This window comes from Phalangium opilio, unplaced genomic scaffold (assembly GCF_054372755.1).
Source record: "Phalangium opilio isolate 3A_F unplaced genomic scaffold, DU_Popi_V2 ptg000061l_1, whole genome shotgun sequence".
NCBI lineage: Eukaryota > Metazoa > Arthropoda > Arachnida > Opiliones > Phalangiidae > Phalangium > Phalangium opilio.
In genome coordinates this window covers 11,747,431-11,754,065 of record NW_028324178.1, presented here as the reverse complement: position 1 = coordinate 11,754,065, position 6,635 = coordinate 11,747,431, and the positions used below count along the sequence as shown (strand labels likewise).

General features: G+C 41.1%; 1 long non-coding RNA gene across 1 annotated transcript; it reads left to right on the top strand.

The window, feature by feature from the left end:
* Positions 1-3,625: 3,625 nt before the first annotated feature.
* Positions 3,626-6,187, top strand: LOC149665671 (uncharacterized). Its single transcript, XR_016368471.1, has 3 exons — positions 3,626-4,327; positions 4,391-4,577; positions 5,882-6,187. It is a non-coding gene; the product is annotated as an uncharacterized LOC149665671 (long non-coding RNA).
* The last annotated feature ends 448 nt before the right edge of the window (positions 6,188-6,635 follow it).

Sequence of the window (6,635 nt, the reverse complement as noted above, 5' to 3'; positions counted from 1 at the left end):
AGAAAAAACCTCGGAAAAAGAAAGACGAACTTCAAAATCTCGGTCCAGTAGTGCCATCTAACGAACGAAGAGCTAAACACCATAAATGGCGTGATATTGATTAAATGTAATATTAAGACAAATAAAAAATTGTTTTATTGTGAACAATATCTGTGTACATGTTTTTTTAAATGTAAAGATAAATATAATAAGGCGACATAGTCGTTAAGTTTAAGGTTATCAGCGTAAATAGCGTCTAATATCGTCTGTCTAGCCACGCCCTCGCAACGGAGCGCTAGGTACAGACTACAATGCAGACCGCACAGTTGAAAAAATGGATGTTGAATTTGTTGTTTATTGTAAACAACTCGTTTCCCGTATCGTTTTAAATTAACTTTATAGTATCGCGGCGACTTTCCGTAAGTGCAAAACATTTCTACCGTGTCATTGTTAGAAAAGCATGCTATCCAATGTTCTCCAGCCTCTCCAGCTGCTTCGTTATTGAATATAAAGCAAAATTTGGGCCTTTTAGGATGTGCTGGGAGTTTATTTACGGGGAAGCATCCTAAATAGTAGGGTCGCGTTCTTTTGTCGCAAGTTAAAAGAGCGTTTATTTGCGAAGTGTTCATAATTTATTCTTGACAAGGCCCGTCTCAGGTAACGAGACTTTTTGTAGTTCGGCGCCGTAGAAAACACCCAAAATTTGCTCCCCCTTTAAATCCGCTACGCGATAGACGGGTGGTGACCTGGGTATGACGTCAACAACGCGAAATATTTCGTCAGTAAATGTGCCATCCGAGCTAATTTTTCTAAATACCCGACTAGCTATAGAGAGACGCACGTGATCGCCAACTTTAAGCCTCGGTGCGTATCGATTAATGCCGTTTGATTTCCCGTACAGTTTATTCCAAATGATTGACTCGTTATCTATATTAACATGAGCCGGTGCAATTCCAGTAGTTGAATGAACCCGTTCATTATAGGCTTGAGTAATTAAAGGTAAATATTTAACGTAATTTTTATTCCCTGTGGCTGTAATAACCCGGGCAATTTGTTCCTTAATTGTTCTAATAAAGCGTTCCGCTAGACTGGCCTTATGCTGACTCCGGGCAAAATGTATTTGCACATTGTGCCGTTTCAAGAAGGAAGCAAAGTTGCGCGAACTAAATTCCCCACCAAAGTCAGTGTATATTTTTAAAGGGATCCTCTCTCGAAATATTTTTTTAAAAGCTTCGATAACCTCGCCAGATGTTTTGTTTCTAAGAGGTATTGTCCATCCGTAGCGGCTTAAGACGTCAATGACGCACAAAACATAGCGAACATTTTTATTAAAACGTTTCAATTTCGGTAGATCCAACAAATCAGCTTGAAAAACATCGTCCATGCTCGAAGCGTACACCTGGTTGGTTTTGAATCGGAAACGTCGAAATCGGTGTTTCGTGTAGGCCGGTTGTTTCTCGAGAAAGGCGACTAATTTTGCTTTTGGCACGTGCGGTAAGGCCTTTTGTAACCTCGCTAGCGACCCATAGGCGGCCGGATTAGCCACGTCGTAATAAATTTTTCTAATTTTAGCGTCCATGTCTCAACAAGTATAAATAACGACTAAATGGTTTCCCAATAAACAACTTTATTTAATACACACTGCAACGGTTTAGGCCTACCGTTGCAGACGACCTGTTGCAGACGACAGTGGAAGGACGCTTCAATATTTAAACCGCCAGTTTATGCTCAGTCCACTGCCGTCTTGTAACTACATCAACCCCAAACATCCGAGATATTTCCGGTTGCCACCCTTCCCCCTTTTGCGGATAGGAGTTAGCATCCCAATGGATTGTATAAAAGAGAAATCTTATCTTGTAACATACACATTCGCATTCACACCCGGGTGAAATGTAGTCATCATTATTCAGTCTCTTTAGTTATGTTTATTATTATTTTAGTTTATGTTAATAAAGTCAAAAGTTTTTGATTAACCGCTTGATATGCCTTCTAATTCAAGTTAAGAGTAAGTTAGTCTTTAATTGCGAACGCCCTTGTAACGGAAACGACCCCTTTTTACCGTTACAAATGGTGCCCGTGACCACGCGATTCCGAACCCTCGGGTCTTGCTTTTCTCGCGTCGCCGACTAGCCGTCGCTCTTTTTCCGACGGGGTGGTCGGTCACGATCCGAATGTCGATCCTGCCCGCGGTTACGATCCCGCCATAACTTTTAGAGTCGGACTTCGACAATTCGCGTACTCATGGGCTCGCTAAGCCTAATTGCCTCGTGGTGCATGTTCGTTAGTCTTCAGATTTGAACATTAATATTCGGATACAACTTTATTTAATTTCATCGGAACAGTAATAATCGGATAACCTTTATTAAATATCATGGAACTTTTCCCTCGACTTACGTTAAGATTTTGAACGCGGAAATACGGACCCCTTTACTAACATTCGCAGACACAAGATGTCGAACTTCATGAACGTGCCCCAACATAACTTGTTAATGCCAAAGTCTCGCGTAATTTACGGATTATTCCACTACCCAGACATAACGTATCCTAGCAAGATGGCCCACAAACATGAACTTCCGGCGTAATAGTGCTACACATAGTAAAATTCTATTTCCTACAAAATCGCGCGCCTGCGGATATGACAATCCCCGGCTAAGACGTACAACAACTAAACCCGAGAACCCCCAAGGAACTCATCATCACAGATCAGACGATCCCGGATAGGAAATCACCGCCGCAGATCTGACGATCCAGGAACCATAATCTATACTTCAGACGATTTAGGAATGGATATCACCGCCGCTGATTCGACAGATCCCGGATAGGAAATCACCACCGCAGATCAAACGATCCCGGAACGGAAATCCACACCTGACCAAGAGAGACCCCACAAGGACAACACCGCCGCTGATCAGACTGATCCCGGAACGGAATTCCACAACAACAAGTACTTCCATTGACATCCACACCAAACCGCATCCAGAGGAACTCAAATCCCCAGACTGACGAACTCGCTGAAACCGCACCGCCATCCCGAGGAAGCATCAACAGATGAAGACGCGCTATACAGATTAGCTTACAAACTTTTAATTTTATAACAATGTATAAAATTTTTCTTTGAGGGGTAGGATGCAACGGTTTAGGCCTACCGTTGCAGACGACCTGTTGCAGACGACAGTGGAAGGACGCTTCAATATTTAAACCGCCAGTTTATGCTCAGTCCACTGCCGTCTTGTAACTACATCAACCCCAAACATCCGAGATATTTCCGGTTGCCACCCTTCCCCCTTTTGCGGATAGGAGTTAGCATCCCAATGGATTGTATAAAAGAGAAATCTTATCTTGTAACATACACATTCGCATTCACACCCGGGTGAAATGTAGTCATCATTATTCAGTCTCTTTAGTTATGTTTATTATTATTTTAGTTTATGTTAATAAAGTCAAAAGTTTTTGATTAACCGCTTGATATGCCTTCTAATTCAAGTTAAGAGTAAGTTAGTCTTTAATTGCGAACGCCCTTGTCAACGGAATCGAACCTTTCTACCGTTACAACACAAAGGTATTTTATAAAAACAATATCAGTTAAACAAATACGCTATATCAGTACATTTATTTTAATAGCCATAAATCAAGGCATTCTTTAAATCGGCAAAACTGTTGACAAAATAAGCGTAAATATCCTCTTGATCCTCGATCCATCCGTGTTCAGTCTCAAATTGATGCAAAATTTTCTCACGATCCAATTGAGGCAGCGCTTCGTGCAAATTACGTTCGACTCGATCGCTGAAATTTGTGTCAAATTCCGAGCAGCTTTGAGAGTGGCATATTTGTTTTCGACACTCGACGTTGGCGCAAGTGGAAGTGACGTCAAACAAAGTGGTAGTGAGCTCGTTTAAAATTAATTCGCGCATGCGACAGACAGCTATCCCTTTAGCTTTGAGATCCTCGTCAATCAGCGGCTTTAAATCAATCAATGTCTGCCATCCTGTTTTGTTCAGGCTGAATCCTTCGCTGGTGCTAAAGTTCAGGAAATAACGACTGCCGCTGCCTCGTTCATAGTATCGAAGATCGATTATACGTTCATCTTTCGAGTTGACGAAGCATTCCAGCTTGAGGCGCTCTTTGACGGGCAACCAAATATGATAGCGAGGTATTTTTCCGTCAAAAAAGGACGTGAGTTCATTTTGAAACCGAAACAAAGCGTACCAGGCGTTAGGTTTTAATATAGTTTTTGTACGCGTATCCGATCTTTGAATTAATATTTTAGGTTCAATTGACTCAATGACGCAAATGTCGAGCTTTGGCGTGACGGTGTGTACTGGGTGCATATTGGCTCGCGACTGATATTGTATTTATAAAGTTTTAGTCTTTTATACGTTGGGGTGATTATAAATTATTTCTCTGTTTTTAGATATTATTAATTGGTTGTTTGGAAATTCGGCCATGACAATACACGTGACGTTTTCGGTTAGCGGAGAGCTAAATCTTAACGATAATCGCAAGTTACCAGTCTGGGGCATGGAATTTAAACCTAACGAAGCGAGATGTTCTCTACTCAAATCAAAAACAACGACAAAAAAGCCCTTCTTATATAAATCGTAAGAAATTATATTTCCCCGGTCAAGACCTAATATCTCGAGACCCTCGAATAAAGAATTGTAACATCTAACGTATTGATCGTCGTCAAAATTAGGCGTAAAGGGAATATCAGGATAATTTTGAGAATTTAAAGAGAATTGCATGAAATCGAGTTTGAAATGTTGGAGATCCAGGGGGTTGGAAGTTGCTTCCCCTACAAATTTTTTATTAGTAACGAAAGCCACGACAGTTCGCGAGGGTAATTGCCCCGTAAACAGGCTGTCCCTAATAAAATCTTGCGTTCCGGTGGTTATTAAGAAATTTTTCATAACAATAGAGTTTACTTCGTAGCGAGCGTTTATTCCCGAGTTTAACATCTGAGCGTGAGCTAGTTGCAGTTCGGGATTAACCTCAATTTCGCGCGTAAACAAGGTGCATTCCGTTAAATCAATCTTATACTTTTTGCCCGTTTCATTGTGAATAATAGCGAAATCCGTGGAGCTTCGATGAAGTCTAATTCGCACCTCGATATTATCTAGTAAGAATTTGGGCGTTTTCGCCAATTACATCGCACGTCTTTGATTTTGCCACGCGTTTAGCGCGACGACCAATACCATTATCTTCTTTGTTAATATTGGCGTCTTCTAAAGCCGTCGCCGGATCGATAATGGTATCCAAATAATATAACATAGAAGTTAACCAGGAATTGGCCGCCGTTTGTCCATAATTTAAAAGTATTTTAAAATAGGCCATATATGGGTACATATTATTAGGTTGTTGGACAGCAACGCCATTAAGAAATAATTCTACTTGACAAAATAGCGAGGCAATTATTAAATTTGTTACCGAGACTTTCTTTTCCGCATCTGGAACGGCCGTGCCGTCCTCGTGTAAAACGCGAAATTTTAATCTCAAAAGAGTTTTAGTCAAATCATGATAATTGTTTGAGGGAGGAATGATAAATTCTACATATTTAGCATTAGTTAGTGGGGCAATTGGATAATGAGCAGTCGTTTTAGTCCCCACAATATTATTATTCACCACTGGCTTTTCAAATATTTCAAAATCGGATAGAACACTTTCGTAGGTCGACATGTTTAGTCTAGAAAATCGCGTTTAGTGCGTCGCTTAACACGTTTGCTCCGGCTTGTTTTAGCAGTCCTCTTTCGTTTTCGGCCCGTCCCGCTCTGAGTGTTGACGAACCGGTCCACGCCTTTATGTAGTAGGGAATTTATAGATTGTTTGACATTTCGTTTAATCGATTCTCGAGGCGATATTCCGGGGTTTTGTGCATCGCTAATTACTCTACTCGTTAACCCAACAGCTTCGGACGCTAAAGTATTAATGGCCGGCCTAATAAAGGGTGTAATTTTGCGCAATAAAGAATTAAAGATGCCGCCAACACTAAAACGACCCCCCGATTGGAAAACGTTTGCGTGTAAAGATGGCAGAGACGATCCTCTTTGGAAATACAGAGTGTATCTATTAGGCACCATTGCTCCTGTTCTATTGACGTCGACGCCTAAAAAACAGTTTAATATATACTTTGCCTAAATTAAACGGGATATTTTCCCCGTAATCGGATTTCAATTCAATTTCAATTTCTTGTATATCGCTGGTTGAAATTGGATAAAAGTCGATATTATTAAATATTTCCTGGTTCTCTTCGTCTAGCAGCGAAAAAGCCGGCATTTTTATGAAACGTAGCAGAGGGGCTTGTCCACCACCCACCACTTGTTGACGGATAATATTGGTATAAACAAACATGGCATCGACGCCTCTCATGATATCCGCGGGATACTCTGACGTCTCGCTGTTGATATACCGATCCAATTGATTACTACTAAAACCTAGCAATCGTCCCAGGCCTCTTCCGGGTGTTGTTTTGGGAAACAAAATTGAGACCGTATCGTTCAGTTTTGAAACCGTCACGGTTTCGTCTACATTCTGCCAAAATTTTAGACTTTTCCTATGCGTCGGCGACATGGCTTCGCTTATAGCACTTAAAACATCGCTAATATGATAATAAACCCCGGGAGGAATCTCGCACGCGTAATTGTCAACTCGTTTGCCTTGAA